Source organism: Vulpes vulpes, chromosome 6 (assembly GCF_048418805.1).
Source record: "Vulpes vulpes isolate BD-2025 chromosome 6, VulVul3, whole genome shotgun sequence".
Taxonomy (NCBI): domain Eukaryota; kingdom Metazoa; phylum Chordata; class Mammalia; order Carnivora; family Canidae; genus Vulpes; species Vulpes vulpes.
In genome coordinates this window covers 76,231,754-76,258,973 of record NC_132785.1, presented here as the reverse complement: position 1 = coordinate 76,258,973, position 27,220 = coordinate 76,231,754, and the positions used below count along the sequence as shown (strand labels likewise).

General features: G+C 42.9%; 1 non-coding gene across 6 annotated transcripts; it reads left to right on the top strand.

The window, feature by feature from the left end:
- The first annotated feature begins 286 nt into the window (after positions 1-286).
- On the top strand, positions 287-26,625 carry LOC112935361 (uncharacterized). Of its 6 annotated transcripts, none has more exons than XR_012002138.1 (3): positions 287-495; positions 23,378-23,658; positions 23,952-26,625. It is a non-coding gene; the product is annotated as an uncharacterized protein (transcript). The 6 variants fall into 6 exon arrangements; XR_012002135.1 differs by lacking the exon at positions 287-495 and adding an exon at positions 934-1,037; XR_012002139.1 differs by lacking the exon at positions 287-495 and adding an exon at positions 6,733-6,859.
- Positions 26,626-27,220: the final 595 nt, after the last annotated feature.

Sequence of the window (27,220 nt, the reverse complement as noted above, 5' to 3'; positions counted from 1 at the left end):
TTTGGGGATGTACCTGGCGCTGAAGTCCTGGAAGGGTCAGAAGCTTCCCCACGTAGGGGGGCAGCGCAGTTCTCTCCAAGATCCCAGAGAAGCTGAGCACCCCCGCCCAAGCACCCCACCCATCCCCAAGCCCCCAGGGCTGCGGAGAGTGGGGGAGATTTTGCGGATAGCATCCTCCTCCTCCTCTCCCCCACCCCCATCCTGCCAAGTAAACACGGGGACTTTCTCGAGAGCCCTGGAGAGCGGCTCTAGTGGCTTCGGGGCCTGAAACCCCAGGCTTGGCTTGTTTGATGTTTAGCATCCCAAAGCAGCACACCACCCCCGCCCCAGCCTGGGAGCCCGGCGCTGTGCGTCGCGGAGGGAGGAAAGCCGCCCTCTCAGTCGGCCAGGCCGGGGACTGGGCTGGGTTCAGGGAAGGCGAGAAGAGCGGGACAGAGATGCGCTGAGCTGGGCAGAAGGGAGTCGGGGCTGCCGCCGCCCCCAACAGAGACACTTGTGGGTACAGCTGGAGCCCTCAAGGCCGGGAGGCGGGTGGGGGCAGGGAATGCCTCAGCAGCCGGGGCAGCGGCTCTGGGATAGGGGCTGGCCCCGAGGGAGGAAGCTTGGGGCCCGCGAGTGAAATCAGACCCAGGCCCGAGCCGAAGGCGCGATTTCTCGCTCGGAGCACTTGCTCCTGGAGGCGGAGGAGGCCCCGCGCGCTCCAGGCCCCGGGCCTGGCGGGAGGCTGGTCTTCTCACCGCCTAGGACTTGGCCTTTCAAAGGGGAAGACAAGCTCGGAGCCTTCCAAGGGATTTTAAATCCTCCTGGGGGCAGGGTGAGGCCTGGGCTGGCGTGGAGGTCTCCGATCTTGAGACCCCAGGGAGGAATTCTGAGACTTTGGGGCCGCACACTCTGGGAGCGCGCTCTCCCGCGTAAGCGCGTCGGTGAGGGGCTATCTCCAGGCGTGCACAAAAGGTAGCGCGAGTCTCTTCTCAGGCGACTCGAGATAAGAGGAAATGAGAGCGGGGTTTTCTGACTTCCAACTCATTAGGGACCAGGTAAGGTCAATGCTTTCTCTATTATGTCTTTATCTTAAAAGCGGGTCAATTTAAGATAAGGGAAAAAAAATCCAGGATCTGTGTGAACCGTGCTGATAAAGACTGACCCCTTTCCAGAACTAAAAGCAAGCCAGGCAGACATTCATTTTCTATAAACAAGAGAGTTGTGAGAAGCTGCCTTGAATTCTGATCGAATGTCTCCAGTCTCTCTAGACATCGCTCACCCCCTCCCCCAATTATTAGAGCGGGGAGCAGACTGAGCGGGGATATTATTTGTGGAGAACTAGAAAGCCTGTTGGGAAATGTGAATCTGAGATGATACGGCTCTTAGGCATGGTTTGCTGGCTTGTTTGTTTCAAATGCGTCTTTCTTTTAGAATGGAAGGAAAGTGACAGAGATGAATATTGGGGGCATGATCCTGAATGTTTTCCTTGCTCAGCCAGGTTCCTCTTAAGAGATGCTGGGCACCACCTTCCTCTGGCCCTCCCTGACCTCCTGACTGGTGTGCTTGTGGTTGTGCAATTGGGTTCTTTTTGGCACCAAGTGACCCTCTGTGGGGCTCGATTTGGGCTCCTGCCTCAACTTGGAGCACAGAAAATTTTCTTGTGCTTCTTTGGGCAGTAGTTTCTGGAAGGAGGGTCCTATCCCCAATCACCCTCTGTGGCGAGTTTGTCCACCCAAGTGGCTGGAGGCATTGGGTATGGATAAGAGTAGTGGAAAGAATGTGTTTCATTGAAAAGGAGGCCCAAGGTCTGCATGCTCCCTCTTCCCGTGTAGTTGTGTTTCTCAACTTGATTTTTCTCAAAGGAGCAGAGGAGGAGCAGGCTCAGCAACTTGACAGCACAGTTTTTTGCCTCATCTGAAGCCACAGCTGAAGTGGCAGGCTGTGTTTCTCTCTGATAGTGACCTAATGCCCTACTTGGAGGGCATCTAGGCACAGCCCCAGGCTTCTCATTTGATGTTTCCCATTTGGTCTCTGCTTCATAAACATTTATTATCTTTGTTATGATGAGTTGTAATGAAGTTTTGGAAAGGATGAGATTTAAATCCATTTTCCTGTTTTATTTCTTTTTAAGTTATTTGCAGGACACTGCAATGTAAATTGATTATTATTATTACTCTGCTTGATATGGAAATAATTGCAAGCAATAGGTCTTGTTAAAGAGGACTCTTTCCTTCAAGACGACATTCACATCTGATTCTGACCACTCCATTTGTAGGTATAAATGGATGCATACAGACACCTGTCTCTGTATGTATTATAAAAGTATATGCATGTATATCTATCTCATATACCTTTTATAAGATATTCAAAAAGAAAAGATTTAATGTAGGATTCTATTCGTAGAGGATCTTACTGAACCTACTAGATGCAAGAGAGTTGAATGCATTCATTACCACAATTAAGATGCCGAAGAAACCGAGTGTCCCTTTAAAAATCAAGTAAAGAAAAACTTTATTTTTAGTTTTGTCTATTGTAAATTGGAATATTAATTTATTTTCTCTTGACATTCTGGAGATCCAATTATATTTGGGGGAAATATTAAATTTTGTGCTTAAAGAAAATAAACGTGCTCCCTGAGACACAAGTAGCTGAGACTTCTTGAAGCAATCTATAACAAAAATTGTCATTTGCCACACCTACATTATCCACTAACAGATATTGTCGGTATGAACACTATGGGCCAGCTAACAAAATCAAATGGAAATGTTTCTGCCCCTCATTTATAGCAAACATCCCTCCTATTCTGGTCCTCACAGCGTAGTGGAAATGAGAGGGGCAGGTCTGAGTGTAGTCCGACGACAAGAAAAAAGACAAACTTTTCTCCTCCCTCTCCCCATTTCCGACATTTCCAGGAGTCCTGTCTTTGATTGCCCGATGAAATTGTCAATAACACCAGGCTGTTGGTAGAGGGTTAAAGGTTGCATTTCTCGGGTTTTCGGTGATTCTTTATGGTGTTACTTCTACCAAACCAGAGATGTTAGGCAATGAAAAGTGTCCTTGGATACCTTTCCCCAGTCCCTATGCAGGGGAACCGTCTGTGGAAGAATCATCCACAATAGTAGGGCCTCCACCTTGCCTAGCATTCTCCCTCTCACTACTGCCAGAAGGTGGCCAAAGCTCTAGGAAAACAAGGGTTTATTTGGTCCGCGCGCGACCGCTTTACCTGATCTCCCCAGCACACACGCAGCTGAGTGCGCGCGCGCAGATGTAAACCTGGGAATTACCGTAATGACACGAAGAGGACTGAGAGCAGCTTCCTCTGAGCCGGCTGCTCCCTCTGTGCTAACCTGGAGAACAGGTCAATGGTTTAACAAATCTGGCTGTGCCGGTGTATTCAGCAAACCCGGCATGGTTAGGGTCCCTGCAGGCGCCTCCGGAGCACTGGGTTTCGAGACAGGTTTGGAGCGACCGGCTTTTTCAGAGGAGACTCTGAAGCCAAAGAGGATTAAACCTCTCTCTCCGCCTCGCCACTCGACGGTGCCTTGAGGTCTGCAAGGCGCCGTTTTTCTGGGTGGGGACTAAATGGGGGGGGGAGGGTGCCGAGCTAGGCTGGGCCGGCTTCTCTCCCCCGCCCCCCCTTCTGAGTGTGCTTCAGAAAGAATTGCAACCCTTTCACCAAAGGCGTGCACGGAGCATACATCCCCGCCCCTTGCCAGGGCAGACAGAAGTTGTAGCTAGTTCATTAATACTCACCAACCTGCACTATGAACTGAAACGTCGGTTGCTTTCCTGGTTGGACCGCTGAGGCTGAGGCCTAGGTGGAGTAAACTTTGGAAGTACTGCAGGGTATCGTATCTACAGCTCACATAGCAGGGAAAGCTCAGGTATCCATATGCACTTCACTGGCTTCACACTGAAATCAAATGGCAGATTCTTTGCAAATATTCCACAAAAAGCCAACTCACCCACAGTCATAATCTAGCACTGGATAAGGGTAAAGGGAATATCTTTGAGATCTATGGTAGCATACAAGAAGCTTCATGCATCCTGAACAGTTGACATTAACCTTCCTCTATGAATGTTTTCTAAAAACTAGAATGCTGCACCAATCCAACTTTAGTTGCTGAAAATTCTCCACATGGCTCAATACTTAGATTCTGTTGGCTGGGTGTCTGTGGAAGCTGGAGGGTTGTGTGTATGTGGTTCCGCACAAAAGAGAAGAGAGGAAAGGAGACGGGACTGGAAAGGGGAGGAAGGGAGAGGAGAGGAACAGCCGCCTGGTGAAAGTGTGTGGAGTTCTGTTAGCGTTTGTGACAGCTGAGTCATGCTGGTTATAGCCAGTCTTTGGGTCCAAGTATTGGGACGGATGGATAAGTATGTGCTGTGTGTGTGATTTTTAAGGGTTGGTGCTAGTGGAGAAGGGCACGGGAACCGGCTGAAAGGCAGTGTGTACTATCTCTGGGTTGGGCAGATAACACAATGGGAACGTAATTATCTAGCTGAAACAAGCTCAAATGGCAAAAAGTTGCAAAATAGATCGACCTCCCTGAGAAGAGAGGGAGCCGGTTACAGAGGTCTGCAGCCATCATCCTTTTCTCAATACATTTTAAACAAGAGGATCTAGGGAGTGATTCCGATTCAATACACATAATCAGTTTGCAAGTCTTATTTCCATTTGAAAACAGGGCCATTTGCAATCATAAGAGCCGGACACGCTGAAAGATACAGAGCGCTTTCCGAGCAGATGATGGGTGACAGACTCTACAGGCAAGCACTAAATATTTTCTTCTAGCCTCAGACCGCATGCATCAATCTTTAGTCCCCATGCATTTGAAATCGAATATTCCTGTTGTATATATAGCTTAATTGCTTAGAAAATTGAGACTCCGTGGTTAGAGAGGGGAGGGAAACAGCAAGAAAGGTGAGAGAGAAATCACGTTTGTGCTTCTCCTCCGTGCTGGTTAATAGTCATTTAGTGAAGAGTACACGGGTACAAAATTCGATATAAAATTCAAACTTGTTTTTAAAGGAAGGGCCGCCAGAAGAGTTGCTCGGGGCTAAAATTTCGCGGGTTGGAGTCGCGAAGCCCTGCCAGGGTGTTTCGGGGCCAGCGGGGCGTCTGCGGGGCCGGGTCGCAGAGTTTGACCGAAGCCCTCGGGGTGGCTCCTCGGCCTCCCGGTTGCGCCGCCAAAGACCTAAGGGCCCCTAGCGGCCCCACGGTTTCAAATCTGTTGTCAGGGGACTCCGCTGGAAGTGTGGGCACTTCAACTCTTGAGCTATTTTATGTCCTCTCGTCCCAGAAAGTTTCAGTTCCAGAACCAAGAGAAGCAGAAGTACGCGACCTCCGCCCTCCGCCCGCGGCCACTGAACTCCCCACCCCTTCGGGGTCCCCCCTCCCAGCGCCCCCGCCCCGCCGCCTCCGCCAACCCCAGTGCCAGGCTTCACCCCGCCCACCCGAGGTCTCCCGTCCCGCGCGCAGCCCCCGCCGCACTCTGCTCCCACCCAGCCTCGCGACGCCGCCCCCCGCCCCCCCTCCTCCCTCCCCCGTCCCCTCCCCCCCCCCCCCCCCCCCCCCGCCAGGCTAGCAGGTGACTCCCCAGCCCTTTCTCAGTTCCCGCCCGCAGCCCCCAGCCCCTTCTGGAGACCACGCTAAATCTGATGTGCGGATGAGTCGAAATTTCCCGTTAGGTTTGACCCCAAAATACATAGAGAATTAGTTCACTGGGTCAAGATGATTATTCAAACCCTAGCTTGAATGGGATTTTAGAAAGAAAGAAAAAAAAAAAAAGATCTGAAAACACGATCTTTCTTTAGACAAATAAGCAAAAGCAAACAAAGCCAGCGAACTGCTGCTGTTTTTCTGAGGAGTTTCCCTACAGAAAACAGATTCCGTCTCTGCTCACATAGGAACATCTAACGAACTTTCTGGTAGAAAGAAAGTCAGTCTAATAATAGTATGTAGTTCCTGCCGATTTCATTTTTATTTTGAAAGGGGATAATCTATTAACCTCCTCAAGTTAGTGCCTCTTAGGCAGGCGTTATGTTTTTAAACGTCCTTGCAAAGCATTTTCACCTCTGGAAAGATCTAAGGAAAACCAATAGATGGGCGGGGGGGGGGGGGGGCGGATTTTGCACAGCTCCTGCCAGCTTGCTCAATTTTCTGCAAAACTCTTCCTAAAAGCCCCAGTGTTCTCTTTAACAGATGTCAAGTTATAGAGACCACAAAGATCTAAAGACATCCTTCATGTGCGCGCGAGCACACACACACACACACACACACACACACACACACCAGCTGTAAACTCACTAGATTTTTTTTCCCCCTCTCTAGAATTCATTCTGTGTGGTTAAGCAAGTGAGTGGTCCTGAGGCATTAAGCCATCCTGAGTGGAGGGGTACGGTCAGGCAGGCCTCCTACAACAGGGAGTCTCCAAGCTCCCTATTTCTGCAAACCACGAGGAGGACCCAACTACAACTGATAGGAGGTGTGGGTGAGACTGGGACCAGCAGGACCCAATCCACTAGCGAGAAGGTGAGCTCGCTCACTCAGGCTAGGACAGGGCCCAGCCTAGTCTTGGCTGAGTAGACAGAGGGGGTGCATAGGAATGTGTCCCAAAGCAGCAGAGAGCCAGAGCAGGCTTCCAGGGCAGGAAGTTCCAGCCACCTGACAGCTCCATAGGGACAGGGTGACCATGTGGCCATTTCTAGGAGTGGTGGCTGATGTGTAGTAGTGATTCCTTCCCACACTTCAGGACGTCCCTGGGGACCCAGAACACACAGGCTGGGGATTGCTGGCACACGTCTTCAGGAGCACTCCCAATCACGGAGAAGAAACTTAGCCTGCCTTCCTCAGGGAGCCCCAGCCCTGTCTCCCAAGGTAAATGTGGGACACCTTCGTTAGGACCGAAAGGTCGCCCGCAGGAGCGTGATATTCTTGTATTTATAGTGTGATGTGACTCTGTCATCTACTTTTTATTTGTTACTTCATCCCACTCGTTTTCTATTTCTTCATTTCAGTGCCTATGTTTTGCGCGCTTGCCTGTCCAATTCCAGCCTCCTAGCTGCAGTCTCACTTCCCAGGCAGTTCGGTATCATTTTCCTAATGTCGGTACTAAAAGGAAAAACAGGCAAAGTGGAAGTGCTGAGCCATATAGAGTGAAAGCCAGGAAAGCCCATATGGGAGGCCCCTTGTGGGGGTGGGGGGAGTAGAGAGAGGACCAGTGGACCACCAAGGTCAGCCTGTCCGAGGACTACCGAGAAACATGACAGAAGCAAGGAGAAGCAGCAGCGCAGAGAAATTCAGTTAAAGTCGGTAGAGGCGAAGGAAGGAATCCAGCGCCCAGCTAACGCGCACACGTGGCCTGACAGGCACAGAGGGGATGAGGAGGAAGCGGAAGACGTGTGTGTGGTGGTCTTCTCTGCACTGAGAGGCGAAGCAAGCAGCCTCTTTCTTTCCTCCTGCTAGTCCTCAGGAATAGAGACTTTCTGCCAGAGCAGACGAAAGGGCTAGGGAGCCCAGGGACCCGGGACTGTTACTCGCTCCCCAAGCTCCTGCCTGGCCATTCGGGCTCCACACCTCGGCGAGGAAAAAAAATTCAGGGGAGCCTGGGGCCACAAGGCGAAACAACTGGAAGTAGAAATAGCGGTTTCCGGAAACTTCCGGGAAAATAGGCAAAAATCCTTTCTTTCCGCCCAAGTGCCCCCCCCCCCCCCCCTCCTCCGTGCAGTTGTTCAAGGAACTTCAGAACAGGTCGTTTCCGACCCTGGCTGTTGGACAGCGCCCTCTCTTGTCCCCGCCAGCGCGGCCTCGAAGGAGGTGCCACGTGGAGGGAGCCTCCGCTGCCTGCGGGAAGGGCTGGGCGATTCCGGGGACTCCGCCGAGCCCGCCCCCGGCTCTCCGCTCCCGGCCCTGAGCCGCTTCCCACCGCGGAAGGCGGGTCCTGGGAGGCGACCGGCTCCCGGCTACCCAGGCGGGCGGGGCCGCGTCTGCCCCGGAGAGCGCTGCGCGGAGCCGGGCTCGCTCCCCCCGTCGGCTCCCCGGGCGGGTCACGCTCGCCGGGACGTCCCCAGCCTCCGGGCCCCGCGACGGCGGCGGCGCGGGAGGAGAGCGGCTCTGCCCGCCGCGGGGTCCGTTCCGCGGAGCAGGGAGCCCCCGGCCCCGACACGCACAGCCCTCCAGGCCCGCTCCCCGCCCGGCCCCGCCCCGCCCCGCCCCGCCCGGGCCCGCCGGTCGGGGCTCAGGCTCCCAGGGGCCTGGAGCCCGGAGCCCGTGCTTGAGGAGTCCCGCACGCACTCTGACATGTTCGCTGCAACACGTTAACCCTTTTGTACCCCGGCCAGACGCAGGTGTTAGCTTGGGCCTCGTTCGGTTGGTGAAGGGCGCATGTGGGCCGCTTCCCGCCCTGTGAAGCCCCTGGTTGCCCCCGCCGAGCCCCAGGGGGAGGTCAAGGAGAGGGACCCGGGCCCAGGGCCATCTATCCGGGGAGGGAGGGCCGCGGCGGCGGCGAGAGGTGCCAGCGCGAGAGGGGCCGCGCGCGTCCCGGGTCCGCACCTGGCTGCGGCGCTGCCGTCGGGCTTTCCTCGGGAGCCCCAGGTGCTGCGGCGCAAGGCAGCCCGGCCTGTTCCGCGAGCCCGGATCCTCCCTCTAGGGCCCGCGCCTTCTCCTCTTTCCCCTTTATGGCCTTCGATAATTTCGGAGGCAAGGATTTCAACTTCGAGGGGAATTTGTTTCATGTCTCCTAAATTCAGAAACGGAGTCTTCAAAAGTCCTAATGTGTGTGTTTACTTTTTTCTAGCGTTCAAATGAATGCGGAGCCACGGATCGAATCCCGTCACTCATTTGGGGTTAGCTTCTCCCGATATTTCACACGGAAAACAAAACTGGGTCCCTCTTATTTGTACTTGTCCTTAACCTTTGCAGCAACTGCTGTAGATGAGGCTCTGTCCATTCTCTAATAGATTTTACTAGGGGCTGGTGACAGAGAACTGATTTCTTTTCTATTAGGGTTTAGCACATCTTTGTTGAAGGCCTGTAGAATGACCAGGGATTAGATTTGCATCTCTTAGGCGCCCTGTGTGGTCTTTGTGCGAAGCTTGTAACTGTTAAAAATGACTTGTTAGGAAGCGTGTGGGCTCTCATCGCTCTCCTTTTGACAGAATGATTGTGAAATTCAGATTGGCCCTGTAGGATTTAGCCCGCAGATTCCACCTGAACCCTAAGCAATTAGACCCTAATCTCACTGCAATCATATTTGAGTTAGGATTTGTTGCACTTTGTTTACTTCAATTAAAAGCAGTGGAATATTTTTTTTTTTTTCCCCAGCCTTTAAAGTGAAATCTCCAGGCGTAAAAACCTCAGGACTTCTCAGAAACGGTTTTGGTGGTAATGGGGATTTCTTTTCTGTAAGGTTTCCTCCTACTCCTCCCGCCCCTCCCCCATTTAAATAATTTTCTTCTTCTTCTTCTTCTTCTTCTTCTTCTTCTTCTTCTTCTTCTTCTTCTTCTTCTTCTTCTTTCTTCCTCTTCCTCTTCCTTTTCTTCCCCTGTTCCTCGCTAATGCCTGGAGCATCTTCTTAGGGGTTGAATTCAGGTCGCCGGGGAAGATACGCGTGGAGAGGACTCCCCGCTGCGAGTCCCCATGTCCCCGACAGGGCGCCTCGGTCCCGCTCCCGCGCCGAGCTGTCTCACGCTCGCCGGCCACGCAGCCTGCGCGGGCTCGGGCCAGTGGGCCGCGGCCCGGCGGCTGCCTTCCAGCCGCGGAGTCCCCGCTCCGGCGCCCGGCGCGCGCCCCACCGCAGGGCGGCGGCGGAGACGGCGTGGGCAGCGCGCCCGCCGGCCGGTGCGTCCCTGGGCCTCCGCCTGGGCGCCGCTTGGGCGCGGCGGCCTGCTGCGCGCACGGGCGGGGGGCGGGGGGCACCCCGGGCCGGCCCTCCCTCTGCCCGGGGACCCGGCCGGCGGGCGTCGCGCCTCGGGCGGCCTGAGTCCGGGCGGCACGTCCGGGCCCGGAGCGCGGGCGCCGGCCTCCAGCCTCTCCTCCCGGGCCGGCGGCCTAAGCGCGGGCCTCGGGGCGGAGCGCCGCGCTGGCGGCCCTGCGGGTCGGTGGCCGGGTCGTCGGGATCTCGGCAGTTCTCAGGGCATTTAACCCCGACGCAGCTCTTAAGGGTCGCCTGCGGTGACTGTCAAGTCAGGTCACCTTAGTGCTATTGCTTGATGTGTGGTGAGTTTATCGCCTTCGTTTATTTATCTGGTGCGACTTTGTTACTTTGTTTCTTCCGGAAAATCTCCTTGGGGAGACACAGGATGCTAATGGCTCTGGGTTACCGTGTTCTATTTTGGTTCATAGCCACTTACTTGCTCCTGGTGAGTTTGATTCGGTTCCCCCAAAATACTTGCTTCCACTTTATCAGTTAATGCTTAGGTGGGAGCCAACATAGGATGTGAACTAGAGCAATTTTCTGGCACGGGAGGGGCTCAGTGCGGTTTATTTGAGGGGGATAGGGTGATGCCCCCTTTTAAACTTTCCAATAAACTTTTTGATAGCAAGTGTTCTCATTGTCACTTGTATCAGAGGAAAAATTTTTAAATGTTCTTTGTATTTGATTCCATGAGAATGAAAGAAAGCCAGCCTACGACCTCACTCCGTCTGCCTTTGTGATTAAAACATTTTAAATGAGGAGAAAGTACTTTTCTGAGGCTAAGCACTATATAAATGTGAGCAATGCTAACGAGTTTAAGCAAGGGGTGGTCGCTTCCGATATTTTCTGGGGTGGAGTATATTTTAAACAGGCTCATCTTTTTGGATAATTCTAATAGCTGATTATTCTTCACTTTATTGAGCAATCAGTATTCAAAGGAATAAAGGAGATGCTATCTTGCCTTGGTTGGGGCGGGGTGGGGGGTGGGAATATGCTCCTGGGGTAAGGAAGAAGGGGGAGCAAGACTGTGATAATCTCTTTGAGATCTACCCAAAGGAGTCTTGATCTATAGATTGAAGATCTCTGCTTTAAATCAATCCTGTGGGCAGTTTAAGGCAGTTTTTCATTTGTGAATAGGAACTGTATCAAAACCCTAGTGTGACCATGACAATTGGGTAATCACACATAAGGCATCTTTGCTAATGGAGAGATTCTGTAAATATGTTTCTAGTGAATACACAGATAACAGTCACAGTGGAGGGGTCAGGTGCCACAAATCATAGATTACTCTGCCAAGGGTTGCCAGCCATCTGAGGCTCGGAAGGACATTAACTGCCTTTGCATTCTCAGAATACTCTCCTCAGTTCGTGATTTCACTTACTTGACCCTACTTCTGTTATTAAAGAGCTGGCAGGCACAATCAAGGGCAAGCAGGTTGGCTACCTACCCTTCTGGCACCTCGCCAGTGTTCCCATTTAGCTGCCAGCAGACAAGGAGAGGAGTGAATCAGTCATATAATCCTACAGTAGCATCTAGAAGGTATCAGGAAAACTTTAGTGGCAGCAGGAGGGTCCACCAATCAGCCCTGTTTCTAAATTCTCCACTTCATATCTGTAATAAATCCCTCTGGGGGAATTCACTAGTGGGAAGGGCAGGGAGGGGAATGATACGGGAGCTCTCAAGCAGTTTCCTTGAAAAGTAAGTTGTGAGTGCATTACTTGAATGGTCCCAATTTTGAAAATGGCCATAAATAGAAATGGGATTCTCATTACTAACAGAAACAAAAATCAGGAAAAGTGTCCCTTGTCATTGGTAGGGGGAAAAAAATTCAAGAGCTTTTAGCAAAATTTGGAGAATTATAACTTCTTGTCAATAGGACAAACTTCTGCCTTTCCACATTTGCTTTAATAGAGAAATTATTGACAACTTAATAAGAAGTAGGCACTCAACTTTCAGAGAAATTACATAAAATTGAGATTATATAAAAATAGTTTTTTTCCTACCTCAAATTGAAACAGGTAGGTATTTGGCATACAGGGACATTGTAAAGGCAAAATGCATCTCACTCTAATATTAGCATTTTTTTTCCTTGAGGATGTAAAATCTAGAAATCTAACATAAAAGAACCAGAGGGTGAAACAAGACTTCCTGGGTCTCCTTTGTTGGCAGGCTAGGCCATTTCCTCATGCTCTTACCCTGGAAACAGCTTTGGGATCTAGAATGAACTATCATGATTGAGGATAAAGCCACGACTTTTACCAGTAGGTACAATGAAAAGTAGGTAGACTGACTTCATCAATAGAGCTTTCCCCAGGGGGTTTGCTTGTGGTGAGAGGCCTTGCTGCACTTTTTGAACAGAAAGGTACAATTCACTGAAGTATGAGTATTCAGGAAGGCTAACAAAGTGTACTTTTAGAAGAATATTGTATTTTCTAATATGTCAAGAGGTCTTGCTGATGTGAGATATAAAAAAACTAATTTAATTTTTTGTCAAAATTAGACTATCATTACATTAGCGTATTCTTAAAGAATGAAGATGGACATTACTCATCTACAGTAGCAAAGGGGAAAAATATTTAAAAACTAGATGACAGATATGTGCCTTATAATTTAAACAATACTGAATGATGAACAGTCTCCCCAAGTTCATTTAAGCAGGAATGGGAGAGCATCTCTATAAAAGTGAATAAAAAAAGATCTTGTACAAATATGCTGAACCCTCCATTTTATTAGCTTATAATGCAAATAATTACTTGCTCTTGCTACTAAGAGCCATTTTAATGTAATGGATTCATTACAGACCCTCAAGAAAACCAAAGCCTGTGTCCTTTTACAAGTTTGTGAAGAACTTTCAAATGGCTGCACCCAATTCGAAGACATGGATATATTTTTTCTTGCTTATTAAGTTATAAACCTGGAATTTATGCTGATGAACATTTTCCATCTTGACTAATACCTTCTGCCAGAGAAGTTTTTATTTCAGGAGAACGGATAGCAAGTGGACAGAAGGAAATTCTAAGCCTGTGTGATTTCATAGGGGTCACATTTCATATTCTTAAATTTAGAGCTGTGAACACCCATATTCTTTTTTCTTTTCCTTTGTGTGTTTCTTGGTTAGTATCTTGTGGAGTGCCTTGCCCATAACAGTTGTTCAATAAGTTTGCTGAACAGATGGAATTTGCGAAACATTTTCACTATTTACCTTGTCATCTTTTCTGATACACAAAAAGAAAAAAGAGTATTAACATTTTTCTTTTTTTTTTATGTGAACAAAAAAATCGTTAAGATTTTAGGCGTGTTTCACTCAATACGACCAAAAAGAAGCCCCATTCTATGCTAGTTAGCAAGAGAGGAATCCCTTACATTTCCCTGCCTATTCAAATGAAAACTGTTTGAGATAATACTGAAATGTTTAAAATAAATAGATCCCAAAGCTTAGATGTAACACAAAATGAACCCTAAAAATTTAATGACTTGGAAAATCCTTAATCTCCTTTTACATTCCGGCCTTTAACTTTCTATGACACACTTACCTTTCAAGACCTTTAAAAATTCTAAAGGGTAGGGACACCTTACCTACCCTTTAGATAGGGGCTCAGTGGTTGAGTTTCTGCCTTTGACTCAGATCATGATTCCGGGTCCTGGTATCCAGTCCTGCATCAGGCTTCCCACAGGGAGCCTGCTTCTCCCTCTACCTATACCTCTGCCTTTCTCTCTCTGTCTCTCATGAATAAATAAATAAAAATCTTAAAAAGAAATTCTAAGGGATAGCCATCTTCTGAAGTGGTGAGGGGACCAGAAGGTTGCAAATCCTATCATTCTTTTAGAAGTGGGGGAGGTGGAAACTGGCCAATGTGGTCTCATCTACTAGAAAAGAATTTAAGAAATAGTGTTGATTGTTAATGATAATGCCACATAAGGCTGCTCTAGGGAAGGTGGTCCAGTGGCCAGGAGGCACCTGCTATGCAGAAGCAATAGTTACTATTACTGTGTTCCCAAGTCTTATTCCTTAGTGAGCACCCCTCATATTTGAGAAGAGGCTACAGCTTTGGGACACAATGGAACCAATGGAGTGGAGGTAGGGAGAATCAAAAGATTGGAAGTAACTTCAGAGTTGGGATGCCCTATGCTTTATATTGGTCCAAACAACTACTGGAATCTCTCTTCATTGATTTGGGGCCTGGCTCAAGATGTTAAAAAAAAAATGTTAAAAAAAAAAAAAGACTATACTGTCAGATTCTGTTCCAGTTTGAATATGAAGCCTTTCATCAATGACTATGAGGGTATTATGTCAAGTGGAAAATGTGTGCTTATATACCAAGGATATCCCTGGCTTCACCTGAACAGGCTCCCTAGGAGATTTTTTGCATCTCGGTAGCATTTGCTCAGCAAGATACGAAAGACTGGATGCAAACAGCAACAGAACCCTAAATAAGTTAAATCTCAAATCTAAATTCCATTTCTTTAAGACTAAACATCATCTTTTAAAGCACTCACTTAGCATGAAGATATGGATATTGCTTCCTGTATATCCAAATATGCATTTCTACACTTAGTGGGTTGGTCATCCCTCAACTTGTGTTCCTAACAAGAAATGGATCCCAAAAAGGAAATGTTCTTTACCAATGTCTGGAACAATGATGACCCACTGTTTTCCCAAGAATTCTCTTTTTAATTCACATGTGAATATGAATAAGGAGTTGGTATTTTGTCACCAAGTTCATGTCAAAGTCAATTACTATAGTGAAAGAGTATCATCATACTTTTTTTTTAAATTTTTTTTAAAATTTTATTTATTTATGATAGGCACACAGTGAGAGAGAGAAGCAGAGACACAGGCAGAGGGAGAAGCAGGCTCCATGCACCGGGAGCCCGACGTGGGATTCGATCCCGGGTCTCCAGGATCGCGCCCTGGGCCAAAGGCAGGCGCTAAACCGCTGCGCCACCCAGGGATCCCTACTTTTTTGGATAGAAACAAAAATGGAGGTTGATATAAATATCTGTTGTCAATGCATATGTGGTTTCGACATTATACAGAAGAACTAGTTGGTATTACCCACAGACATAAAGATTTTATGATAAGAAAAATGTACAGCCTATTTATTAATTTATTTATTCTGTCACTAAACATTCATGAGTGCTTACACCAGGCAAAGTTCCATGTATAGAGAAAAAGATATGTCTTCGACCTCAAAAACAATGTGTTTGGAGAGATAGGCATGAAAATAGACAATTACAGTTCGATGCAATGAGTGGAGTAATGTGAGATCTGTGCAAAATGCAGGGGGATCCCAAGGGAGGAAGCATATCTGCATTTGGCAGAAGGAGAAAAGCTAACGCTTGAATTCACTCTTGAAGGAGAAGGAGTTTTATTAGGTATTCCAGGTGGGGGGAAAAGTATGTGCAAAGGCCCAGAGGCAGTGAAAAAAAACATCCTGTTCAGGAGAATCATACCGAGATTGTATTGCGGGAGCAGAAAGTGTAAGAAGACTGTTGGGAGTAAAACTGAACCGGTGCTGTGGGCTAAGCATTTTTGAAGACCCTTGAATGCCAGACTAAGAAGTGTAGATTTATCTTGCAGCAGATGGAAAGTCATTGAAAAAATTCAAACAAAATCAGATGTGCATTGTGGAAGGATCATGTAGTTCAGACTGGAGAATGGATTAAAAGCGGGGACAAACAGTGATGCTGAGACTATTTGGTGGTTGTTTATACCTGCCCACTTGGTATAAGAGTGCTAAATAGGTACAAATTGTCAAACCCTAAGCAAAAAGGAAGGCATAAAGATATTTTCCAACGAGGCATCTTTTTAAGGAAAATGACTGATCACACTGGGTAAAGATCGGGGATTAATTTTGTATGCCCTGTGGATACCTTTTAGGGTCAAGAGTGCATTGCTCGTTGTTTTACTTTACTGTAGAATTGCCATGCGCCTGAGCTGATGCTTCTCTTACTGCATTGAAAGACTGTGTAGTGTTTGTAGAAAGAGCGCTACCAAAAGTCAAGAGACTTGCCTCTAGTTGAACTTTATATCTCAGTCTTTGAAAGACCTTGGGGAAGTCACTTTACCTCTCTGGGCTTCATTTGCCTCAGTTGTAAAGTTGAGGGCACAGTTTAAGTTATTTGTAATGCCATTTTATTTATATCATTAGATGACTTGCAACTTTGCACCTGTTAATTTATCCTAATGTTTATTTCTTAAGTTGTCTTTATGCTTTCTCACAATTTTAAAAGAGACAGAAGTATTTAGAGCACAATCCTGGGACACGTTATTTCGGGCACAATTCTGTGTTTATCGCACTATGCTTAATATTCTTGGCCTTCCTCCTGGAAATATTAGGATATTGGTAGCTGTTTTGAAACTGTAGTGTTTCTGCTCACCTGAGTCACATTTTATCCCCATATGCACAAAAGGAAGACTATTTAATCGCTTTCAATATCTTCTATGCTAACTTAATAATTTAGCTCTAATTTTTAAGTTGTAAGTATTCCTTTCCAAAATGATTGTTTCTTGGGTCAGATAATTGCATGTTCTCAGAAAGCTAGTGTATGGATAAAATCGTGGTGCTTAAAATTATAGAAAGTGTACTGCTTCTAATAATATTCTACTTTAAATTCTGCATTTCCTTGGAAACTTCCTGTTATTTAATGCTCTTTTTTTTTTCCACTTAAGAGGCTGTTTACATTAGTAATATATCTTCTAGAGCTCTGGGAGTTCATAGGGTTTGTACCTACAAAACAGCAGAGCACTGTTACTGTGCTTCAGAGACATGCAGGGGTCCCAGGGCAAATCAAAATGTTTTTAAATGTATGACATGTGTGAAGTTGATGAAAATTCATGACTTCTCTCTGTCAGGGCTGCTTGAGCTTAAATCATCAGAGAAAGGTGAGTGCAAAGAATTTTATTTAATACTTTTAATTCTGAAATACCATCCATCCCTTGCTTGGGTCCTATGTTTCAGCTCTTCTATTTAATAGTCTGCCAACACAAATTTTTAAAAAATTAAAAATTAGCTGCATGCTCTAAATTGCTTTTCAGGATTTCCTTCTTAAACCATCCCTCAGATGTGTAACTTTTAAAGAGGAATTGAAATGTGGTTTCAGAATGTAATCACGTACTATAGAACATGCAAAATACATGTGAAAGACCACACGAGTGCTGTTAATTTAACTGATTATACTTTATGCTTTAGAAATGTTTTCAAATTTGTCTTTTAAAATTGAAAAGAAAATATTCCACGAAAATGTTAAGAGATTAAAAAAAGCCAAAATGCTGTGGATATTGAGATCAGCTGTTTTTAAGCAAAAATCCATTCAAAGCAAAATAAAAGGCATTGTGTAGTGTGTGCCGGCTAAAACTGAGAACACAAGAGCATTGCAGTTAATTAGAAGCAATCAACAGGATGCTTTGCAACATTTCTCACATCAGTGCACCATCTGATCGCTATAATAAAAATTTCCCACAGTCTTGATGCAAAAAGGAATAGAAATAAATATTTGAGTCATTAAAATATTTGATGTATTTCAATTACTCTTACCAATAATTATTTTTACTAAGTTATTGTTACAAAAATAAAATCTTGAAAATCCTGAAAGGTTGTTCTATTTGTGTTTTAGGGGATAATCTTAGTTACATTTTTTGGTTTTAATTTTATATGCATTTGATATGAGAAAAAAATCAATTTTTGAAAATAAAATTTAGGGTATAAATTTGAGTTGTTATATGATTTATGTGTGGTTATTGTACTTATGAAAGATAGCTGTGGGCTTTTCCTGGACCATTGAGCCATATATTATGAATGATTAGTTATTATATTACAAATAATGAAGTACTACATTATAGCTATTTTCATATTAACAGAATATTGACCTAAGTTAACTATATTAACTGTATCATACAAGTCTTAAAAGAACGTACAATCCTTAATACTATTATTTTTCTATAATTAGATCAATGCTCGATTCTGCTCAGAAGTTTTACTTTAGTTTCATTTATTCTACATCCGAAATTGTTCTACTAGGGCAAAAATACTGCTTTTGTTATATTTTTATGAAACTCATAGTTTTTCATCAGAAATAACATTTGTTTTTCTTTTCTCCCTTGCCCCCACTGCATCCTTTTTAAATTTTTGAGGTGTGTGTGTGTGTGTGTGTGTGTGTGTGTGTGTGAGAGAGAGAGAGAGAGAGAGAGAGAGAGAGATTCTTTGTTACGTTGTCTTCTTACATTAAAGGTAGAGCTCACTCTGGGCCACTGAGGTGCTTCAAAACACATTCATAAAGTAGTTTGTTAAAAATGTTTAACATGAATCAGAGCTATATACATTTTGACCATAGCTTACAACTTTTTCTCCCTCAAAAAGCAAATTTGTGAAAGTCTAGGAAGTGCCCTTTTTGGAAGCAAAAATAGCCGTGACACTGGTGCTGTGAAAAGAGAACTGTCTTTCAAACAAGTCAATGATTCATTCTCCTGTATTTATAAAGTACAAGTTGCTTATCAGAGTAGTTTACTCCTCACACTATAGTCATCTCTTGCTGAGGCGAAAACATGCTTTGGAGGACAACAAATTTGTTTGGTTTTGGCTGTTTTTGTTCATTGTTTGTTTTGTTTTGGTCTGTATGTTTTCTCTCACATCACACAAGATGTTTTTTCTCTTGTCGCTCCCCAAAAAACCTTTTTGCTAATTATGTTCTTTCTTGAGCACTCTACATGTATCTGTAGAATAATAAAAAAAAATACTTTCAAAGAACTATCTTCTCTTTGGCACCAAACTATTGCTTTGTACTCTTCTTTGCACAGATTTGATCTACTTCATTGCAGGAGGGTGACTCTTAGCTAGGTTCTCTTTAGGAAATTTACTCTTTCTACTGCTTTACAGAGACAAATAGCTTTGATGATAAATACCTTAGAACACATATCTCACAAGTCCAGAAAAACACGTTAGGATGTAAATATTTTTTCTTCTGACTAAACAGCCTATTAAATGTATAGTACTATTTGTTTAAAATTTTAAACTCTGATATTTTTGCCTGCAAGATTGGAGCATTAGCTACAAATGTTCACTGCTCCAATGAAAAGCAGTTTCAGTAAATAACAGCCTGAAATTGGCTCTGTTGCATTTAGTTTGGTTTACAGGAATTGGAATAGTAATGCTCCAAAAATCCATATTAAAATAATTTTGCTTATTTCTGATATCATTATTTCTTATAGCAAACAATTTAGACAGAAAAGTCATTTGATAAAAATAATTGATTCAGGCAAAATAGTACTCACATTCTTCTGTGAGATAATGATTCAGCAGCTACTCTTACTTCAGTGGTACTTCATTAGACACAATCCTCATTCATCTTAAAGCCTTAAAAAAATCCACATTCTTTATTTTTAAATACTTTATTTTTAAAGAAATGAACAAATTTTTGAAAATAAAATAAAGTCTTTAACAGAATTTACTTGCTGTTATTCAGGTCTTTAAGTTTTTCTTAAGGGACAGAAATGTCATATGCTTAGTTTCAGGACAAAGGCACCTTTTTAAATGAAGGGCTTAAAGAAAATCGATAAAGAAGTTTGTTTGATAGAAAGCAAGCTAACTAAGGTTCTGGTTGTAAAAATGATCTAGATTACAAATCAAGAAAATAACAATATTTGATCAACTATAGAAGGCTAGTTTTTAATAAATAATAAAGTATCTTTTAAAAAAAGCGATTATGAGCAACTTCTGAAATTCACTTTAGGTAACATATCTAGGGGGTACATTGTGTTACTGTTTTTCTATGGTAGAGTCGATTTAACTTTGGGAGTTAAGAAAACTTATGTAACTTCAGAATGTTTCCAGCTAATAGTTTTATTGCAGAACTAGTGTTATGTAATTAAAAACAAAAACAAAAACCTTATAGTCATACAACATTAACTAATTTAGTAAAGATGGCTCGTTATAATTACAATCATTATTTTGCTTGAAATATGACTATGCTCTATTAGTCAGGAATTAAAACAATGCAGGTTCGCAGCAATGTTATAAAGTGTTCTTTTAATAGTTCAGCAATTAATTAAAAGCCCCATGCATGTGATTCATTAATATTCATTTTTATATTTTAAAACTTATATGCATTTAAAATTTCCAGATCATTAAATGCTTTTAGCTGCATATTGTGTTAAAGTAGAAAAAAAAAAAGAATATATTTTAAACTGGTTGAATTCATTTAAGAGATTGTTTACATTTATATTCTTTTTTAATAAACAGAAATAAAGTTGTTACATTTACAAGGTCATTTTTTTCTAAAGTTGCAAGTATTTTGTTAAAATGTTTTATTTGGTAATGAAAACAATTTCATAAATATTAATACATCTTCACATTTTGACTACTGTCTGTCAATTTTTTATTTCTTTTAAAATATAAATATTTATTTTTAATGGAATGAGTAAAAATGTTTAGAACTCAAATTCGCTGTAATGAAAGAGAGTTTAGAATCTTCAGTAGGATAGTGGACTGTTTACTTGGCTTCAGTCTGTCTGTCTTCTACAGGATTTGACAGAACTGACTAGTGAAAACTAACCAAAACCAGAAAACAACAGAGTGAATGCTCAAGAAGGAAAAAGGAAGAGTTGCAGGAAATGATATTTTCCCATCAGTGGATAGGCATGCATATATTAAAGACATAAAAGGCAGCAAGGGGAGAAACAAAAGCTGTATACTGGGGATTCTGCAAGTCTGAATTAACTAAATGGGAAAAAAATGAAATCATTCTGCTTAAACTTGTTCACTAATAAAAGGAGAATTGCTTTTGTTAAATATGCTTGGTGTGATTATCAAGCAAAATTTTTTTCTCCCAGACATCTATGAATAAAACATGCGTTTGAGCATTAGGTAAACAAACAATAAATGGATGAGTTCAGTTGCAACATAATAACATTTTATTTAGAAAACATATATAATCATATTTGTATTGGCAATCCAAATTTAATGACTTCTTTCAGTAAAATTAAAGTGCCTCACAAATAACATCTTATGCATAAGGATTGCTTGTTCTTTGCCCATTTTTTCTCTTTTTTCAAAGAAACAGATTTTTAAAGTCTCTACTGAACCATAATGTAAACCAGATGAAGCATGATTTCTCAGAAAAATTTTTTTTTCTTTTGGATCATCTTAATTTTAGGTTACAGATGTAGTAAAAAATTTTTAAAAATCTATTTCTGGGACTGAGGGAGAAAATGTTCTCAAGTCTGGGGTAGCTTGGGCTGATTTGAACAAGGCTCTGTGTGTAGCTGAACCAGACTTTGGCTTATTAGGCATTTCATTAACACAACATCTTCTGTAAACTATGAATAAGAATAAACCATTTACAATAAGGAAAGCAAACAACAGAATGAATTTCCTCTGTTGGTGTTTTATAAGACTGTTAAACAGAAAATGGAGGGAAGAACTCTCTTTAGACGATATCACTTAATTAAGTAAAGCATCCTAATCAGAGTCCCCTCCAATTGTAATGACTGTAGGGAGTCAAGTACATTTCTGTCTATATTAGAGTATCTAACTGCAATGATTTATTGATATTTATTTTAGAAGTACAACACAAAAGCAATAAAACAGTAGAAGTAGGGAGAGAGGGAATATGTCATTGCTTACTGCAGGCACAACCAGAGCACTTCAACAAAATTCCTGATTTTCTTGTGGGAGGTTTGCTTTTCTAAAATCAGAGCACACCTTTAGATGAGAATCTAAAGGTTCTTTTATCGCATTTGACTTTTCCAAATATTCGCTGTGACGTTTCTTTGTCCATTGGGTGAATCATTGATTTACTTTCTTCACTGCTAGAATCACCGCAAATGAGTAGATGAGCACCTGCTGTTTTCTGCAGTGACATTACTAGATGCATTCTACACTGATTTGAGTCGTAAAGTACAGCTTCTTTGTATGGGAAAGAGATTTGAGGAAGGAGAGTAAATATACTGTATAGGCAGACAGACATTGGCTGCCCTCCAAGCTGCACACAGCATAAACCTGTTTATCTGCCACATTTCACAAATCTCAAAAACATGTGAATAAATCAGACAAGCAACTGGATAAGTGATTCACACTAGGGAATCTAACCAATATTCTGATGAGAGGGTACTATGATGCTAAGACATTGAGGCAAATAGACATGTATTGTAGAAACTAAACAAAATAAAACTGATTAGTGGTTCAAAGGAGAAAATATTCTATACCAAAATGAATTTGAAGAGGTAACCCAACCCTGTGGACTTCCGTTGGGTATTTATGTGCAAGTTATCTGGAGAACTGAGTTCAAAAATATACTTTCACCCATACCATTCCAATAATTGGGACCAATTGCACTTGAACTTCAAGTTAGTTACCAAGATAATTTATTTCTGGATACTTGGATCTGAAAATTGGAGGCTAGTGCCTTAAAACCCCCAATTATACCAACGCCTTATTTGAAATTAAATTACCAAACATGCTTAGAACCTATTCACTTGGTGAACACAAACTTTTTTCAGAAAGTTACATTCTAGGACACCTGGGTGGCTCAGTGGTTCAGCATCTGCTTTTCTTTGGCTCGGGGTGTGATGCTGGGGTCCCAGGATCCAGTCCCGCATTGGGCTCCCCGCAGGGAGCCTACTTCTCCCTCTGCCTGTGTCTCTGCCTCTCTCTCTGTGTCTCTCATGAATAAATAAATAAAATCTTTTTTAAAAAAGAAAGTTACATTCTTATAACTGAAGACAAATTGCTTGGCAATAAGTGGGTTAGGCAAGCAAAGGTATAATTATTGTTATATTACTACTTTACTTTTCTCTTAATTTCTGTTACTTCTAACTCATCTGCTGATCTTTTTAAACAGTTATTGTACCTTAGCATTTATTTGTAAATGGAAGTCCTCAAAAGTTTGGGGGCTAACCTCAAAAGTATGCTTTGGTGAAGATCTCTTATTTCTGAATTTCAAGTTTGGATTATTTCCCTAAAGTCGACCTGGTTATAGTCACAGCAAGATGAATTATCCATTTGCTTGGTATATCTATTGGCTTCTGGTATAGACCTGCCACCTTATTACCAAGAAAATGTAGTTTTCTCTACATCTGCAAACACAAAATACTATTCCAGAGTGAAGAGGAACCATATGAGGCATTTAAATTAACACTGCAACCCCCCAAAAAAAAATAAATAAATAAATAAAAAATAAATTAACACTGCATACTCCACAACTTTTTTTTCCTGCATTGCAGAAAGAAAGGCAAATTGCTAAAACTTTTTAGCCCTGCAAAATTTTGTTAGATTAGTAATTTCAGACATCATCATCTTAGCAACAGGGAGTCATGGACAAGGTAGGTGGCCTGGAAATTGATCTTCCAAATGAAATTTAGGCACATTTAAGATTCTTGGTTAAGGCCTTGCCTGAAGAGAACCCGTTTAAGTCTACTGCCAATTGTATCTACCAATGTGTTTTCTTGCCTTGATATTTTGTCATCTTCTTGCTTCTTGTCTCAGGTTCTGTTTCTTCAGGATCAGAGAGAGACTGATTGAATGGCTCCAATTATCAGGATTTGAAAACCTAATATCAGAATCCACCACTGTGTGTAAGTCAGCCCTGAGCAGTCTCTTCTTTAGCAACAGGACACTTGCACAATATGGGAGCATCTTTTCTTCTTCACTTGTCCCTGACCTTGTAAAATATGATACAAAGTTTGTCATGATTCTTAAGTCTCATGCATGGAAAATCTTGCTGAAAAGATACGAACTAAAATGCATTCCTTAAAAGATGTGTGCAGGTAAGTGTCAAGTGGAAGTCTGTGGGTAGTCAAGATCAACCCCATCAACAGTCTGAAGGCTAAATAATCCCAGGAAATTTTATCCCGTTTTCTCAGTGTGTTGAACTTTGAATTTATGTCCACAAAGCTGAAGTTGGTTCTGTGAACCCCAGTTAAGGTCAACCATAGCTCTTTACTCAGCCATAAAGAACTCTTTGGAAGATTTTTATTTTTATTTGTAGTCTTATGGTTTTATTAACCCAAATATGACATGCACATAAGCTGTCTGTCTATTCATTTTCTTTGCTGCACAGCCTGGCATTGGGATTGGTGACTGTGATGGCCAGCCAGGCTGCTCTTTCCACGGTGGCTTTGTGGTTCTTGGAAGAGACATTATGAGCAATCTCGGCACATTAAGATCTGTTGCACATCAGCAGCACTTCAAGCTCCTTGACGTTGTGGACTAGGAACTTCCAGAAGCTACTGGGCAGTGTGCACTTTGTTTTCTTGTTGCTCCTGTAAGCAATGTTGGTGGGCATCAAGATCTGTTCCTTGAATCTTCTGTTTTACCCTATTGTCAGTGTCTCTGCAGTTCCACCGGTTGCACTGATTTTGACATACTGGTCTTTTTAACAATCTTGGGCTTCACCAGAGGTCTGAGGGCAGCCGTCATGCCAAGTAGGAGATGACTGCCACCTCCACAGGCAGCGTCAAGGGGCAGCTGGAGAATTTTTACTGTAATGGTTATTCTGTGTCAAAAATGATCACTAAGCCCTAAAATCTATACACCATAGGAAGCTAAGAATCAATAGGTTGGCTATAACTGAACATTTTAATTATAAAATCAAAACAGCATATAAAGTTTAAAAATTTTACTCTCTTTTCTCCTAGCCCCCACCATCCCATTCTCCAGGAGTAACCATTAATAAGTCTCTCATATATTTTAATAGACTTTTTAGATTTTTTAAAAAAATAATTTCTACAACCAATGGTTGGGCGTGAACTCACAACCCCGAGATCAGTAGTTGCACGCTTTACCGACTAAGCCAGCCAGATGCCTTAATTGATAGACTTTTAAAATTCATATGCAAGCATACATTATTTTAAGTCACAAAATCATATAATATATTTACTATTCTGAATTTGCTTTTTATTCATTTAGCAATGTATTTTGGCTATTATTCCATTCCCTATACATGGGTCTACTTCATTCTTCTAGCAGCTGCACAGATATCAAATAATATGCTTTTATGGATATAACCATTCCCATATTGATGGATACTTGTTATTTTTTTAGCCTTGTTTTTTCAAATAATACTTCAGCAAACATATGCATATTTTTGTGTGCTTTTATAAGTGTATTTGTAGAATTAATTGCCCAAAGGGAAATGCTATATAAAAACACACAAGTTTTGAATGATATTGCCACTTTATTGATACAACCAAAGAAGTTGCATCAATTTACCTTTCACTGGAAGTTTTTGAGAGGCAGGGATTTTTAAAAAGGGCTTCACTGAGTTCAGCGTGTTACATATCTGCCCTACATTCCATCTCTTCAAACTTGACTAAAAGTTGAAGAGCAGCTGGGATCGTTCATGATGACCTAATGGAAAAAGAACACTCCTGTGACATCTGTGCTGGGACAGCAGTGAGGGCTGAGGAGGGGACAGCACAGGAACACTGGGGGGAAGAGCTGGGAAGTATGGCTGCCATGGGTTTAGGAATGGTCTGAGTTCTCACCACGTCTCTTTGCTATCAGTCTTCCTGACAAGTGTGGGGGCTGCCAAGCAGAATCAGGAGCCAGTCACATGATTGTCATAAAAATGGAGAAGAAGGTAAAATGGGACCATGTCACATATACACATTCACATACGCACACACACACACACACACACATACAGTCTCCCTCTCTGCTCAGATTCACATTTGGGTATGCATCTACCTTTACACCCTGTGTTGGCCAGGCTGCTAGCGAAGTACTGTTCTCTGACATTCCCAGCTCATCTTTACCAGGCAGGAATCCTCCAGGTTTCCTCCCTATTTTACCAGTCAGCTTCTCTGAGTGTGAATAACCCAGAAAATACACCTGACATTGTCCTAGTTCCTGGATTTATGAGACATCCTCATCCTTGAAACCTCCACTCCTTATTCAGTATTTTCATTTGGCCTGGCATTTTATAAGTCCCATTTTCATCCTTAAATAGAAACTTAGAAGTGCCTCTTGATCTATACCCTAGATCTCAGCCTTTTAAATTGAGGGGTTACTTTAATGTTCTCAAGGTTATAGTTACACTAGGAAGTTTATTTTGTATTCAGTATTAACATGCTAGGTACTGTGGTAGGGACTGTGGATGCAAAGATGAATGAGACAAAGTTCTGCCTTCTAGAAACTCATAAAATACTGAGAAGACAGGCAGCACTAAATAAAACACAGGCCATTCTTTGATAAGTGTTAAAACAGAGGTATTAATCAAAATTCTATGAAGTCCCACTTCTGGAAATGTATCCTACACATTCATACATACTTGTGCATGTACAAAAGGACACACAGATCAGAGTCATTCACTGCAGCTTTGTTTGTGATGGTAAGAGTTAAAAAACATCCTGAATGTCTACCAACAAGGACACTCTATGTGGTTTAATAAATGCTCTCTATATACTGATATGGAGTAATCATCAGGATATCTTTTTATATGAAAAAAAGCAAACTCCAGAATATGTGGAATATATGTTGCCTTCCATATGAGAAATGTAGAAAAATAAGAATATGTATTAATGTTTGCTTTATATGCATGAAAACATTGGGAAATCCCTTAAGAAACCAATGCAAGTGCTAATCTATGGGGTGGGGGTGGGCATCAGGGATTAGTGGGGTGGATGGGAAAAAAGGGTGAAACATTCTCAATGTATACCTTTTTATGTTAATTTAATACATGTGAATGTATTATTTAAAAATCATATTAAATAAACTTAAGTCATAACATAAAATTCCCCCTCTCTACACTTTGTATTCTCTGAGGTATTTACTCAAGCTCAGCTATTTCCATGTGGGATAAAGAACATTACATGGGACTGGACAAGGAGGCTCTGAACAGGAGAAAGAAGGCTTCTTGGAGACTACCGGATTTTTCTTACCACAATCTTAGACCCAATCTCTCATGAAAATGATTTGGAGCAGAGCTAGGAGGAAGAATACCGTTCTCTTCAAATTTCTCAGAAATGGAATATCTTATAAACAGGACCTATGCCAGACACAGGAACAGTTTAAAAAGTAGATTTCATTCTTTAAACTTCCCCAGATAAGGCTCCTCCGAGTGGCCCCCTCTGGTTTCGCATGAGAGCTTTGTAGGAAGGGCATGAGTTGCCCATACCTTCAGCTGATCTGCTTAAGTCATGAAACTGAGCAAAGTGAACATTTTCTTCTATAAGCTTTAAATAAAGGAGTTATGCTGAGTTATAAATAAGAGAGATCGGCTCCTTGCCAGACAAATGATACTTTTTTTTGATGAGGCTGTGGCTCTGTGAATTCTCCAGAACACCACATTCAGGTGATGTGGAGAAAGTGGGGTAGGATTAGATTTTT